At 34.0% G+C, this 16,606-nt stretch overlaps 1 long non-coding RNA gene across 1 annotated transcript in view; it reads left to right on the top strand.

Annotated features, from left to right (window-relative positions):
* The window catches only part of LOC106876581 (uncharacterized), a 108,206-nt gene extending 93,579 nt beyond the window's left edge, over positions 1–14,627 (top strand). The window contains exons 3-4 of the long non-coding RNA XR_001410262.2: positions 7,096–7,216; positions 14,185–14,627. This is a non-coding gene — a long non-coding RNA (uncharacterized LOC106876581). The remainder of the gene's footprint in view (positions 1–7,095; positions 7,217–14,184) is intronic.
* The last annotated feature ends 1,979 nt before the right edge of the window (positions 14,628–16,606 follow it).

The raw sequence follows: 16,606 nt of genomic DNA, 5'->3' as shown, positions 1-16,606 counted from the left end.
AATGTGATGGTGAGGTGAGGAGATGAAAATCGTGGAGAAGGTGGTGTTTGATGCGCTGGTAATATTTATTCTGAAAAAAAAAGTGTGGTTAAATAGGAAATGCTAGTTGTGTTCAAAAGCAAGCAATAATAAAAATCCGACGCCCGGAACGATACCATCATAAGCTCGTTGACCTATTTAGCAGAATTCAGTATATTTCAAGATTTCATGCTAGATGACCCGTCTGACGTTAAATATGTCCTTCCTCCCTGCCCGCATAGATGACCCTAAGGAAAGGTAATGAGATTTGTCTTTTCTTTTATTACGCCGTAATAAGTGGGAATCAATTATGGGTGACAATAAATTCAATAATGATTTTCCCAGAGAGATGGTTGACCCATACTGGAATTAAAGAACAACTAGAATATTACAAGAGAGCCTATAGAAAAGCTAGCAACTACTTTCTTAAACAGGTAAGTAAAATTAAATGCGAGAAGACAAATTATAAATAACTGATGAACTTTTGAAAGCTGCTTGACAGAACTACAAAACGCTAAGTAACTCTAAGAAACATTAAAAGAAAATTAATTGATTAATGGGGAAAATAAATTTGTAATATTTAGAATATAGTGTAGTGCAGTCACCAGTAAGTACATCTTGGTTCCAAGTGGGAAAACACTCCTTTACTGTTGGTTACTAGCAAAGATATTATTTACAATAATGGGTTAGCGAGCTCACAGAAGTATACTGAACTTCTTCCATCTCTTTACATTCTCAGTTCCAAACACAACAACAGCTATGTTTTTATCCATCGCAGTTCCATTAATAAAGTACCATTCTAAAGCTGGATTGATGGAATCGAATAAATACCCACCACCTCAAATTTGTGTCCTTGTCCCCTAAATGTAGGGAAATATTATATTTCATAGTAATGATGATTTTGATGCTGTTGTCATTGATGCTGATGGTGAAGACAATGATGATAATGAAGACGTCGTTGATTATGTTGAAGAAGAAGAAATAACGAAAGATAAGAGGAAAAAACAAAAAAAAAAGAAAGAAAAAAACATGAACATCGACAATAAAATACAAGAATAGATGTCTTTCTCCAGTTTTAGAGCGGTTGAAAAGAACAGCCGAATTTTTAGAGGTGATAATAAGAGGTCGAGAAGGAAGCCTTAGATATTGTTCTATTAGTGTTCCTTCAAACTGAACAAATGCAGTACAAAGTAATACCTAGCTCTATTTAATATCATTGTACGACTAAACGCACACGCTACTCCATTTTTAATCAATTTCTTCGACATTCTTACTAAAACTCATTTTAAATCCAAACAAACATGTTTTTTGAAAGATATCTAACATTGCATCGAATGATGTAGAATATGACTTCGTATTTCTGAAAAGTAGCATATTATGAAAATTATGTGATGGTCTTGAATCGATGGCTTCTATGTGTTGGCTTTCTGAATAAAATAGCCTAGGGTTAAACAACACTATTATCATCGACTGTCAAGTTTCAATGTATCAAGTTGAAATCAAATGTAAAAATGGGAAAATTAATGAAATAGAAATCCTACTTCCTTTCCTATTGAAATGTAATTATTCCAAGTCACCACCACATAAAATGGCACAATACGTTAATATAGGTGTGCTCAAATAAAAGTAATACCAATTATTTTCAATCTGAAACACATGTACCATTTTAATGTCTCTTACCAATAAATAAATAAATACAAATTAGTATATAAATAAATAAATGAATAACTGAATAAATAAATAAATTAGAAAGTGAAATAAAACGAGTATGCGAATTTCTACCTATTAAGTTAAAAGAAATATTTTAATAGATATTGAAATACATCGAAATTAGATTTTGAGACTCATACAGAGAAACACTCATACGGGCATATAGGAGTATATAGCTATACACACACATATAGAAAGAAAGGCATTCCTGCAGATATATACATATATATATATATATATATATATATATATATATATATATATATATATATATATATATATATATATATATATATCTGTGTGTGTGTGTATGCATATATACATATATGTGTGTGTGTATATATATATATATATATATATATATATATATATATATATATATATATATATATACATATATGTGCGTGTATGTATATATATATATATATATATATATATATATATATATAATTAAAAAAAAGCAACACGGATTTTAAGTGTTATAGCAAAACGCACGTTTCATGATACTCCATTTATTTAAGTAATGCGAGCATTACATTAAATGCAAAATGCAGAGCTATTTTCAGCTGCGCAAGGATATAGAAAATTTACTGAAAATTTCAGCAGCATGCACATATTACTGTTGTGGCAACATTTAAAACCTAGGTAGGAAAGAAGAATACATTAAAAAAACCTATCTTGACATAGTCAAGGCTATCATGCGTTTTCCACCATTTATTTATCGCATATATACGCTTGAAATATATTCGGCTTTTGAGAATATACACTTCTGAAAAATTTTCGGATAGGCTATACTTATCTGATGCTCACTGACAGGAAACTCGCAAAACATAACATTGCTACAGCCAATCGAATTTGTAGGATTCCTTCATTCTGTCTGCACGTCTTTACGTCTTTGATATATGACTACGCTCGGCTCTGATGGAAAACAATCAATTTAAACCCAGCAGATCAGAAAAAATTCTAACCAATCTGACGAGGTCCCAGTTTTGATGCAGAGAAAATGGATGCCAGAAAACAGGCTTAGATGTGTTACATTTTTTTTCAGAAACGTTGAAAATAGCCCATAATATTCCCTAAAGCTCAGAGTGATTGTTGAAGATCTATCGCATGCATCTCTCTGGAGCCGTGTTCAAAATGTCGACCTTGGCGAGATCATCTACCTGTTTTTTATTGAAAAACATTGAACGCATCGGTTCATCCATTTAATAGCTTTCTGCAGCGGCCTCATCGAATATTTCTGCATTTATATATATTCATACCGCAACGGGCGAACACATCTGTCGTTAATGTCCAATCGTTCTAACACTACGGACGATTGTGTTCTAAGGAAAACTTGCTAATTTACAAAATTTCTTCCAGGGATTGAAATTGTATATTACACGCAACTGCGCTGAAGTAGGTGTCATTCACTACTCAACGTCATAAGTAGGTTACGACTGGAAGTATATCTTTCTCTTTTGCTTTCAGGCAATTTTTATAATTTTCAACATATTACAACAGCTCTTATGGCAAATTATCAAAAAGCTATAATAAGAGTTAATTTACTGAAAGTATAGCAGTAAATACTCAAATTGAAATACACTTTTAAAACGTACGTAAATTAAATGACGTCCATTTTCCAAGGCTTTGTTAATGCTGTTACTAATTGCATTATATTTCTAATAACTTTCTAGTCTAAACGTACACTTTTTACAGTACGAGAAACGTCTCGTTTTAGCTATATTTAATTTCAGTTTCATCTGATTAAACAATAGTCAGTTAGATAGACGACAAGTAGAAAGAGAGAGAGAGAGAGAGAGAGAGAGAGAGAGAGAGAGAGAGAGAGAGAGAGAGAGAGAGAGAGGGGTAGAGAGAGACGTAGAGAGCGCGAGAGAGAGAGAGAGGGGGGGAGAGAGAGATAGGTTGATAGATATAGATAGATAGAAATCTGTGTATCATCCTTAATGCAGATACATCGCCAAAATCCAAATTTAGTACTGCATTCATTTTGAAATAATACTTTCATGAACGTATAGTGTTATAGTGTTAAATAACACAAAAATATTCAAATAGCAAAAAGAAAAAAAATCAGACAGCGGCAGCGGTAGTATTGCGAAATGGAGGTTACTACCACATAGTGTTTCGTCAGCAGCAAGTACCCACGTGTAACCACAAACTATGACAAACTCAGTCATCATTGCTAAAGTAAATTAGTGAAAAAAAAATCATTGATGTCGTAAAAATATTGCACTATAACAAAAATACGTTATGTGAAACAAAATCAGTATTAGTTCAAAATAGAAATTTTTATATTAGACTTAATGTAGACACATCACTGAAAGCTAAATTCGCTTTGTTGATGCTCCTTCATAAATGCATTTATTTATAGTCACGTATCTGTGTATATGTGTGTTTTGATATTTTAATGATGTAGTGTACCAGATCGCTACATATCGTTTAGCTATGTCTGTGTAGTTATATAAATAAAGACATAACGAAATGTAGGTAAATACATAGTCCGATTAGCAGAGGAATAGAAGCAACATGTTATACGTATCTACACCCAAAGAGGCATAGTATATGCTAGAATTTGAAATATGGTCAGTTAAACTATACTCAGCCAATAGATCCACAGTATATATGATAGAATTTCTTGTCTTTTCCCAATGCAATTGTTTCGATGGAGGCCAGTGGTGTTCGAGTATACACTATGTTTGTGACATGATCATTTCAGAAGTTTTTTGCCCTTTTGAAGCATTATATTTAGGGCTCACATTCTGAATGCGAATTTTCATTTCCAGTGCATTACGATGTGATGCAAACGGAATTTGGCAGCCACTTATTCGAGGAATTAAGTGGAGTTTCTTTTGTGGATTACTTAGTGTTCTGCTATTATTCAGTGTATTGTTCAGAGCTTTTCCAAATTCCTATTGTCTATTAAAGTCTATCTTGTGTGTATTCACTGTGTTTGCTGGCTGTGAGCAAGACGTAAACAAGGAGTAAACACGATTCATTTGAATGACAGGAGATGTTATTGGATGACCTGTATATTGCTTGACTTTATAAGTGACAATGAGGAAAGCAGCAAATTGATTGTGTGGGCAGTTTACATTATGTTATATTATTTCGAAGAGAATGGATTCCCGTTTAGCTCCGAGTAGAGATATAATGAAGATCCAGCTTTTTAATGAGTTCTTTGTTTTATCGCTTTGCTAAGTGAATATTTGCCTGGTATCTTGATACTTTGAGGTATTCTTAACACTAATACGTCATAATTCAGCAACCATGCAACACTTGCATGGGATTCAAAGATGGGACATACTGTTGTAGAGTCATGATATTCTTCAATTTTGTAAGCAGGAATCATATCAATTTAGTGCCAGCAAGCAAATATTAGCGAAGCTCAGAGTGAATTTGAAAACCAAATTCGAAAAACCCCTGGAGTGTTTCTAGTCACCAGTGCTGAACTTTTCCTTACATAACAAATACATCACCGATGCGCACAGCAGTAACACAGACAGAAATAGTTAATGGTACATCGTTGCTTGGTGTGCCGAATTTGTATTAATATCTTTGAAGGATTGACCTCCCATTTTCTATGCATTGCTATAAAGTATATTCGATCCAAGCATTAAAATCCACACTTCTATTATTATTAAAGCATCATGCATAAGCCATAATTTTGTTTTTTTTTAATTTTGTAATTTACATATCTCTGTATACACGAGGACTCATTTTCTCTGATTCGCCATAAATATAAAATACGCTCTTTGACATAGCGCTACACATACAATATTATTATACATCTGTGTGTGTAGACCCTGTTTATTTTGAGATTAAAATTCAATGATCGACTTTTATATTGTTTACCTCCATAAAGCCATAGATGATATTTTTAATATAACGAAATTTTAATGAAATGACGTTTTTATTACTCTTAGCGTTTTCCCTACTTTTTCATTTGCAGAATGAAAAACCGAATTCTTTTACTAGGTATAAATTTTTATAAATTTTACTTTCAAATATGATATAGCTAGCGAATTTTAATCAAAATTGAAATTAAATGCCTTTCAGCCAATATCTGAATTGATATAGAATAATAGCATTCTCCATTCCGCTTTATTGTTCACAGCTTCTCTGTTTTTCTTTCTCTTTTTTCCTAATTTTAGACTTTATCTGTTCATTCTTCCATCTTTTACCCCTAACAGAGGAGAAATAACCAGCGCTTATAATTTCCGTCCGCAGTAATAAACACATAAGTTTCTTAGGCTACAACAGCGTGAAAGATTTTTAATAAATACACCAGAGCCAATTTTCTTTAATATTCAATGCAGATACTTTAAAGCATATTTCATTTAATGTTTTAGATATTTTATCTATTCTGTTGAGTGTTTGAGATAGATGCAATGGCGTGGGAGCTGCTAAATAATGAGACATAAATATGTCTATTGTATTTTTCTATCAATATAAAGTTGACAATTCTTCAGAGTTATTGTGATGCTGAACATTTCTGAAAGTTGGTTTATTAGCAAACAATTGATAAAAGGAGTTTTCGTTTCTTTTATTCCCAAATAAATGTAAATTTTTCGAACATATTCAGCAATAGGAAACATGTATTATGATTCAATATTTCCACATACAAAGGCGGCGAGGTGGCAGAATCGTTAACACAACTGACAAAATGCTTAGCGGCTTTTCGTCCGTCTTTACGTTCTGAGTTCAAATTCCGCCGTTGTCCTCTTTGACTTTCATTCTTACTGGGTCGAGAAAAATGTACGTGTACTGAGGTCGATGTAATCGATTTATCTGTTCCCCAATATTGCTGGCCGTGTGCCAAAATTTGAAACCACTCTTTACTTGTATCATATTGATTTCACATTTTGGCAAACGGCTAACAATTTTGAGGTAGGCGCTAAGGCACCGGTACCGATTTCAATGATCAACTGATCTTTATTCTATCGATCACAGAAAGACGAAAGACAGAGTCGACCTCGGTCGCAGTTCAGATCAGAATTTTCAGTCGGAAGAAACGCCGTTATGCATTTTCCCGTTGCGCTAGGATTCTGCGAGCTTGCCTCCTTATTTACTTGTACCAAGTTAGTTTCAAATTTTGGCACAGAGCCAAACATTTCATGGCAGGTTTAAGTTGATTAGAGTGCCATCGGTTGTTAAATAAAACTTATATTATCGGCCCAGAAAGGATGAGAGGCAAAGTCAACACCGGCGTAATTTGAACTCAGAACTTACAGGCGAATTAAATGCCGCTAAACATTTTGCCCGGCGTGCTAACAATTCTGCCAGCTCACCGCCTTAGTCTATACTAATATTCAAATGAACTATCCTACCTATCAGTTAAACTGGTCTAAATTTTCCTCATATTTCCAGCATTGTTCCCGTTTTTAGATCCAAGTCAGCCCTGAATGGATGAAATGTTGAGTTGGCGCCAGGAGCTTTTGAACGTAGAACGCAAAGACGGACGAAATGCTACTACGCATTCCATACAATGGTAAGGCTGACACAGGCTTTCAAAATGCTTTTGTTATCGATTGAAGAAATACCAGTCAACTACTGGAATCAACATTTTCCTCACAGAACTTGCATGATGTTGCACCATTTGTAGAAATCTGACACATAAACGAGCCAACGATAGCTTCACAAACAGCAATAATTCATATAAACATTGAACAATGAAATTTAAAAAAATTACAAATGAGTTTTTTTTCTAAAATGATTTTCTTCTGGGAAAATATATGATTTATAATTATTTCACCTCATTTCTCAATTTTGTAGCTATGTATATTATATAAATAATACAAACATTCGTTATTTCTTTGTCAGTGAGTTGAATGTAGAGAGAAACTCGCTAGATTGAAGATAGTATTTTGAAATATAGAAATACTCACACGAAAACATAAAATGTATCATTAAAATCAATCAGTATTTCGAAATTTGCATGTAATAGCTCCGGTTTTCCAATGTAAGTATACTTAAGAATAAATAGCAAGTACTAACAATAAAATACTGGCATCGATCTTGTAGTTGTTGCAGTGCTTACTCTCTGTTATGATAAAAATGCGAACTGCCATATTTATGGTCAAGACGTTCGTCAAAAATCACGTGGTTCCGGGTTTTTTCTCACTACACACGATCACTGCTTACACGTTTTCTACAAAATAAGCGTATGCATGTAAGGTATTATGTATATATATATATATATATATATATATATATATATATATATATATATATATATATATATATATATAATTTTATTCTTGTATTTGCTTCAGTCACCTGACTGCAGTCATGCTGCATCACCGCCTTTACTCGAACAAATCGATCCCAGGATTTATTCTTTGTAAGCCTAGTACTTATTCTATCCGCCTCTTTTAACGAACCGCTAAGTTACGAGGACGTAAACACACCAACATCGGTTGTTTGTCAATCGATAGCGGGGGGACAAACAGAGGCACGCACACACACACACACACACACACACACACACACACACACACACACACACACACACACACACACACACACACACATACACACACACACACGCACACATATATATGCGACGAGCTTCTTTCAGTTTCTGTCTACCAAATCCACTCACAAGGGTTTGGTCGGTCCGAGGCTATAGTAGCTACTGAACCCGAAACCATGTAATTGGTAAACAAGCTATTTACCACCCACCCACTCCAGATATATATATATATAATATATATATATATATATATATATATTTATATTTACGTATAAATTTAAATAATAAGGGTACAAAATTGAATACTAACTTGCTTAATATCAATTTAAAACTAGTGGCCTTAGCAAACTGAAAAAATCTGAAGATTCAGAGAAATTATATTACATACATATAAGAGGGATGACCACTAAGTGGACATCCCTTTTCCAAGAAGTAGACCACCTATGCTCTGACCACTAAGAACAGATTGTTCTCAAGAAAAATTCAGCAAACACCAGAACGTAAGGAAGCAAGGCAAATGAAGAGATACAAAATATAATGGCTAATCATAGACCGGTTTCGTTGTCACTACTTACGTAATTACTTACGTAATTGTCTGCAACTCTTCAGTATAATCGTCTTGGTTATGAAATTTGCAGAGCTATACACGAGACGTCCGCATGAGATTGAACATGTATATTGTTCTGTCAATTACATTTAGCGTTGTATTTCAAAGCATGCAGAGTGATGCTGCTTGGCACAGATTAACTGTGAATTATGCTATGCATGTTCACTAAGTTTTAACGTACTAGCTCACTTCCACTATTTACAGGAGTGATTGGAATGAAGGTGCGTAGCGTGTGATCGTTGCATTGACCATGATGGAGGAATTTGAGCAGGGAATCTGCATCAAAGTTTGCGAAAAGCTTGCCTATACCTGCTCAAAGGCATAGACAAAGTTTCAGAAAGTGTGTGGAGAGGAGCGTATTAGCGTATTAGTCGTGCTACATGAGGACGAGTGGTTTAGATGTTTCTAAGATGGCCGAAAAGTGCCGAGAGTGACGAATGTTCTGGGAGACCTGCAACTAAAAGAAGTGAGAAAAACATCGCAGATGTGCTTGCGGCTGTGAGAGGAAATCGTCAAATCACCATCCGTGAGTTCTCAAATGATGTGCATATTAGCTACGGTCTAGTTCAGTCCATTATCATTGAAGATTTGGGCATAAGATGCGTGTCTGCCAAGTTTGTGCCAAAACTGCTTTCAGCTAACCAAAGAGATACTCGGGTTTCAGTTGCGCAACATATCCTTGATTGTGTCGAGAATGATGAGGGCGTTTTGAAAACGGGCATAATGAGTGATGAATCGTGGATCTACGTCAATGACCCAGAAACAGAGGCTAAGTCTTCGCAACCCCTAACTCTCCGAGACCGAAGAGAACACGAATGTGTCGAACCAATGTGAAGACACTGTTTACCGTGTTTTCTGTTTTTCAACTACAAGGGGATTCTTCATCATGAGTATGTCCCACCTGATCTGACATTAAAGAAGGAAAACTTCTGTGATGTTTTGTGGGATGTTATTCGTCGGAGAAGACCACAATTGCATACGTCCGATGAGTGGCAATTGCACCATAACAACGCACCTGCCCATTCACCAGCAGTGTTTGGCAAGGCACAGCATTCTCCGGGTCCTACAGCCACAGTATTACTCAGATGTCCTCTTCCCAAAAATCAAATCCTGCTTAGAAAGAAGATTTCAGGATGCCGAGGAAATAAAAGTGAATGCGACGTGGCAGCTGCAGATTATCCCAGAGAATGAGCTCCAGAAATAGCGCTGGATTAAGTATGTGCCTTCTGAAGGGGTCTGAAGGAGATTAAATGCCGAATTGTTGTGTTTTAGTTTTATTTTTATACCACCAGTCCCGACTCTTATTGATCAGACCTCGTATAGTGACATACGTGTAAGTGGATTTACCTATAAATAATTACATGTGCGTGTGTATGTGTGTATAATTGAGTTGGTGGAATCATATCTAATGTGCATATGAGAAATATACTGTTCACATAACTATATTTCCACAAAAGTTGTAAAAGACTGTAGAAAATCTTATAGTGAAACAATATGACGTTGTGAGACAATATGACGTTGTGAGATATATTCAGTGATATTACCAGTTTTTGAAGGCGGCCAACTAGCAGAAACGTTAGCACGCCGGGCGAAATGCTTAGCGGTGTTTAGTATGTCTTTACGTTCTGAGTTCAATTTCCGCCGAGGTCGATTTTACCATTGATCCTTTCGGGGTTGATAAATTAAGCACCAGTTGTGTAGTGGGGTCGATCTAATCGACTCCACCCTACAAAAAAAATAAAAAAATCGGGCCTTGTGCTAAGAGTTACCAGTTTTGCTAAAGGTAAAATAGGACTTAAGAAACGTTACGATACACATTCTAAATATAACTTTCTAAGCAAATATACTACATATGCATTCACTATAAGTACATATATGTATATATATATTTATATATATGTTTACGTGTAGTATATATATATATATATATATATATATATATATATATATATATGTGTGTGTGTGTGTGTGTGTGTGTGTGTGTGTGTGTGTATGGTTTTTCATATACATACACAAACACTCAACATATTTATGAGATTTAGAATTTACGAATATTGTCTGGTGTCTTTTAATTCTCTGTGAATTGTATCATCAAGTTTTCATATATTGTTATTGAATATGACAGGCCTGTATTTGATGATTTCAAAAACGTTGTTGTGTTTGAAAATGATCTTCACTTTTGCATGTCACCAACATACAGAAGTGGAAGTAGAAATGACAGAGTTTGTCGATGATTGGAAAGAGCATTTGGCACCATTCATAATTGTGTGTTATATGGATGATTGAAGACATTTTTGGAATTGTTGACAACATTCATCATTCAAGGTTTCACAGAGAATTACAATCTGTGAACTCCTTCATAATCAAGTGTGACTGTTACACAATTACGAATATAATTCGAAGTAAATATATGTTTTCTCGATTTCAGTTTAAATAACATGATAATCTGTATTTAACAACAATAAGTAACTAAATAAATAATGAGAATTTTTGAACCTCTAATTCAGCTGGTATTGCATCACAAGTCGGATATTTATTAACCGTTATCTTATTCCTTTCTGCAAAAGTGAGAACTGAAGCGGGAAGTACATCGTGAAGTTAGACAAAGAACCAAGAGACCAACAATGTTACATTCATTAGTGTTGAAATGTGTGAATGTTAATACTGATTTCACGTGTTGGCACAAGGTCAGCAATTTCGGGGAGGGTGTAAGACTAGTACTTATTTCATCGATCCTGAAAGGTTGAAAGGCAAAGTCGATTCTGGCGGAATTTGAAGTCACAACGTACAGGCAAATGAAATGCCGCTAAGCATTTTGCCGGTGTATTAACAATTCTGCCAGCTCATAGCTTATACTATTAGTCAAACGAACCATCTTACCTATAAGTCAGACTGGTCTGCATTTCTCTCAGGGTGATTTATGTTTATAGCATTGTTCTTTTTGTTTAGATCCAGGTCGCATTGACTGAGTAAATAAAAATCGTACATCTTTTGGCAATCTCCGATTTTTATTCAGCTACAATGCAGCTAGGAAAACATTAAACGATGTACATCACCGTTTTACAAGGCACTATATTTTCGTTTTAATGCGCTTTGCAACTAGATTTTGTCTCAGTCCGAAATAACACTACCACGACTATACTTTTTTATTATTATCAACTGTTATTATTCTCAAACTTACACTGATCTAAGTAACAATGAACACATTACGGACGATAGTTCAATGAAAATGTTAAGAGGGATACATTACTTTGTGTTACTTCACAACAACAAAAATGGATACAGTATATCTTTCTTTTCATTAAAGCATAGACATTTTAACATGAATTTCTGTTTGTAAATTCTATTTACTTCAAATTTCTTTTCGAATGTATGGCCAAATGAGATATCATACGTAGAAACATTGTAACAAAGCTAATAATTCACGGCAACTAAACAAGCATTCATATTAATGCTGAATGTTTTTCACGAGTGACTCATTCTGATTCACTAATATGAAATCATGTGGAATAGCATTTCTTTTCCATATAAATGGAAGTGAAATCATTGTGAATTTAAAGTTGAAATATAAGAACTAAGTCAAATATTTTCGAAATTGGTGTGTATACTTTACTTACACATTTTCAATTATATTTGAGGTGAAGTATAACAATATAAAGAACTCAGCAATAATGAAAGTAAAGAACCTGGACTTGAACTTGGTACTGGGCTGTGTTATTTCATCTGCTGAACATACTACAATATTCAGTAACACTTGAAATCACGCTACAAATGCCACCTTTAAATGCACATCATAGGGGCAGTATAGAACAGGAAACAGTTCTTCGAACTGATAGATGAGAACTACAAATTACAAACAGGAGCAAGCTAGAATAGGTAAATGGTAGGGTAGGTTAAGATCCCACAATCGCAAACGTGGACTAGTATTGGCAAGGATCGGAAGAAACGCTGACCAGAGTTTGGAGCCATAAGTCAAGCATATTTGATCTCATGAGATAGGAGAGTGGAGACGGGTAGAAAACACGCTAACTGGACGGGAAGGCATTTCGGGTGCAGTAAACAAACGCCCGTATGAATTTTATGAAACCATTATTGGTTAATGCAGGAGTGCGACTTTTATTTTTCATTTGCCTGAAGAAGTGTTTGCTTATGCATTCTGCCCATATGAGGTCCATATATGTTAAGAAAAGTAATACCAACCTAATATTGGCGTCTGTTCAGTCAGCTATTTCTTCCCCACCGGCACAGACACGTGCATTACAATTTGTAGTTTTTTTCCTATGCCATTTGATAGAAGGTATGGGAGAGAATATATATATATATATATATCAATTATTGATATTGAACTATGTTTTATTCATTTTTTTTTAGACATAAATGAGTGTCTCGTCGATGCCCTTCCTCAACTAATAAACACTTGAGAGCTGTGGTCCAGCATGACCTTAATCTGATGAGTGAAATTAATGAACATGTAAAAATATATTGGAAATATTGACGCTATGACAAAAGCCTCATTGAACAGAAATTCTATTCCCTGCAAACAAAGTAACTGGTTACTATGTGAACAGTTGATAGACAATTAATCTATGAGATATGTTTTACTTGTGATGTACATGGTGATATGACTTGAAATATAGTATAGTTATTTCAAACAGAGGGGTATAATCGGAATCGTCAGTATGAAATGCTCAAATTTCAAATTCATTTTGAGAGTATATAAATAAATAGGAATACGTCATGTAATGATTACCGCATTCTAAAAAATCCATCTTTGTGTACGATAGTAAATATAGGTTTTAAATATAAAGCTTCATATACCAAACATTTTGATTTTAATATCATATGCTTTAAATATCATTTGCCAAACACATTGATTTTTATATCATATGTTGAATCAGCAACACTTTTTTTATGTTTTATACTTTAAACACTTTAATAAATACTACATTTTACTCGCAGATATGTAGACTTTTATAGCTAATTGTAGAAACACTTTTGTTAGACTCAATATAGAGTTAATGGTAGTATATGGCAAAAACCTATAATGAATAAAAAATATAATTATGTGTCTCATAAATTACGTTATTTACTGTTAAGCAGGCAATATATACTCCATACCTTTCTTACAAGCATTTCATATTTGTGCAATCATTTATGATAATAACGCCTTTAGGCTGCCGATTTCTTCAGACAGTAAACAAGCTCTTCCAAAATATATTTAATTTAGTGTACGTTTTTAAGACAAAAATGTTATTTATTTTATTTAATGCACTACCATAAGGAGAGGCTATTTGGCAGAGTAAAGATCTGATTCGATTCGAAAAGTGAGTTTTGTCTACGTTTATTTATTTATGCGTTCTTTTTTTCTTTTTTGCAGGCTAGAGCTCTGGTGATGTGGATTCTTTGAACGTTTTAACGGATACGTAAATGGGAAATGTTTCGTTGAAAGGGAATCAATATTGATGTATAAATAGCTTGTCAATGGTCTCTTCCCTAGAGAAAAAGATAGACAGAAATAACAGGATGGAATCTATTGTTGTGCCTTGAAGTCTGCCCTTGTTTGTGTGTTTCTGTGTCTTTATGAGTCCCAATGTAGTGTACGAATATGTAACTGGTTTATTGTGTCCATTTGGTCCATTTCTTTTTTGTGGTTCAATGGAGAAAGGAATAAGAGAAACGTGTAGACAATAAAACAAAATAAGATTAGTACACAGGAGAAAAAACCGAATGCGATATAATATGAAAATATGTTGGGAACAAGAAAATATAAAACTAAAACACTAAACAAAAAATGGTGAACTCGAAAATTTGTTTCTTTAGACTATGTGACAATCATGCTGCCTTGTTCCAATATATGTGTGTGTATGTATATATACATATATCTATATAAATACACACACACACGCACACATATATATATGGATGAATGTGTGTATAATATACACAGACATACGTAAACACACACACATATATATACTATGTATATGTGTGCGTGTGTGCATACGTGTACGTATATATTCTTTTATCCTTTTTCTTCCTTCAGTCATTTGACTGCTGCCATGCTGGAGCACCGCCTTTAGTTGAACAACTCGACCCCTAGACTTATTTTACTAAGCCTAGCATTTATTATATCGTCTCTTTTGCTGAACTGCCAAGTTACAGAAGGATAACACACAAACATCGGTTATCTATCGATGGTGGGGGCAGACACAGACACACAAATACACCCACAGATATATATGTATGTATGTATATATATATATATATATATATATATATATATATATATATAATATAAATAATATATAAATATATGCATTTATACATACATATATGTACATACCTAGATATATATGTACATATACTTGCACAGGACATCAAAAAACATAGGCAATGAGAAAACGAAAACATAAAACAAAAACATTGTAAACGAACTGTTTTTCGAACAACGGAAGACTACAAACAAACAGAGAAGCGAGACATGCAACATAAAGAACTTTCACCTTCATCAGTTGACTCTGTTTCATCTACTCCGCGTTTCGAAGGTAAGAACAAGACGCGACTTCGTTAATTTCCGCAAGGCAAATTAAGAAAAAAAAAATGCGGATTTTTTGCGTAGGGTGAAAGTGGCAACAAAAGCAGGACAGTGAGAACAAGACAGTAAAAACAAGTGGTAAGTGCTGTTAAGCCAAGATGATGTGAAAAACTAATATGATCGCTAGAAATACGAGCTATGAGAAGAGACAAGTAAAAACAAGTCTCGTCATTACGAAGGAAGTGGAAGAAAGATGGACTTTCGTCATGTGTCAGCAACGAGAGTCAAGGAGGAAGAGTGAAAGAGAGACAGAACGGTGAGAGGGAGAGGCGGAGAATAGGGAAAGGGTGGGAGAAAAAAAACAGGAAGGAAGAAGAAGCGAGGGAGATAGATACACAGAGAAGAGGTAGAAGAGATAGAAGAAGAATGGAAGAGATAGAAAAGTGCGCATCGTAATTATTAAGATAAAACTTACTTGGAAAAGGATGCGTGGCTTTCGATCACATAATAATATAAATATATGCATATATACATACGTATCTGTACATCTCCCACTTCCTTCGTAAAAAGCAAGACGTGCTTTTAACTGTCTCTTCTCATAGCTCGTCTTTCTAGCGTTGATACTAAGTTTCACATCATCTTGGCATAACAGCCCTCACCGTTTCTTTTTACTGTCTTGCTCTCAATGTCCTGTTTTTGTTACCACTTTCACCTTCCGCAAAAAATGCTTGCAGGAAGGATTGTTTTAACGAAGTCGCGTCTCGTCCTTACCTTCGAAACGCTGAGTAGATGAAACAAGAACAACTGATGAAGGGGAATATTCTTTATGTTGCATGTCCTGTTTCTCTGTTTTTTTATATTTTTTCGTTGTTCAAAAAAAAATTCGTTTTCTATGTTTTTGTTTTTATGTTTTTGTTTCCTCGTTGTGTCTACGTTCTGTGATGCCCTGTAGTAATATATGCATATATATACATATATATGTAAGAATGTACATATATGTATGTATATATGCATATATTTATATATTATTTATATCATTATATGATCGAATGCTACGCATCCTTTTCCCGGTAATTTTTATCTATCTATCTATCTATCTATCTATCTATCTATCTATCTATATATACATATATACATATATATATATACATATACATATATATATATATATATATATATATATATATATATATATATATATATATATATATATATATATATATATATATATATATATATATATATATATATATATATATAAGGA

The sequence above is a fragment of the Octopus bimaculoides genome, chromosome 1, assembly GCF_046866305.1.
Source record: "Octopus bimaculoides isolate indiv1 chromosome 1, ASM4686630v1, whole genome shotgun sequence".
In the NCBI taxonomy this organism is placed as follows: domain Eukaryota; kingdom Metazoa; phylum Mollusca; class Cephalopoda; order Octopoda; family Octopodidae; genus Octopus; species Octopus bimaculoides.
Note: the sequence above shows the minus strand (reverse complement) of the source record. Positions and strands in the feature narration are given on the sequence as shown.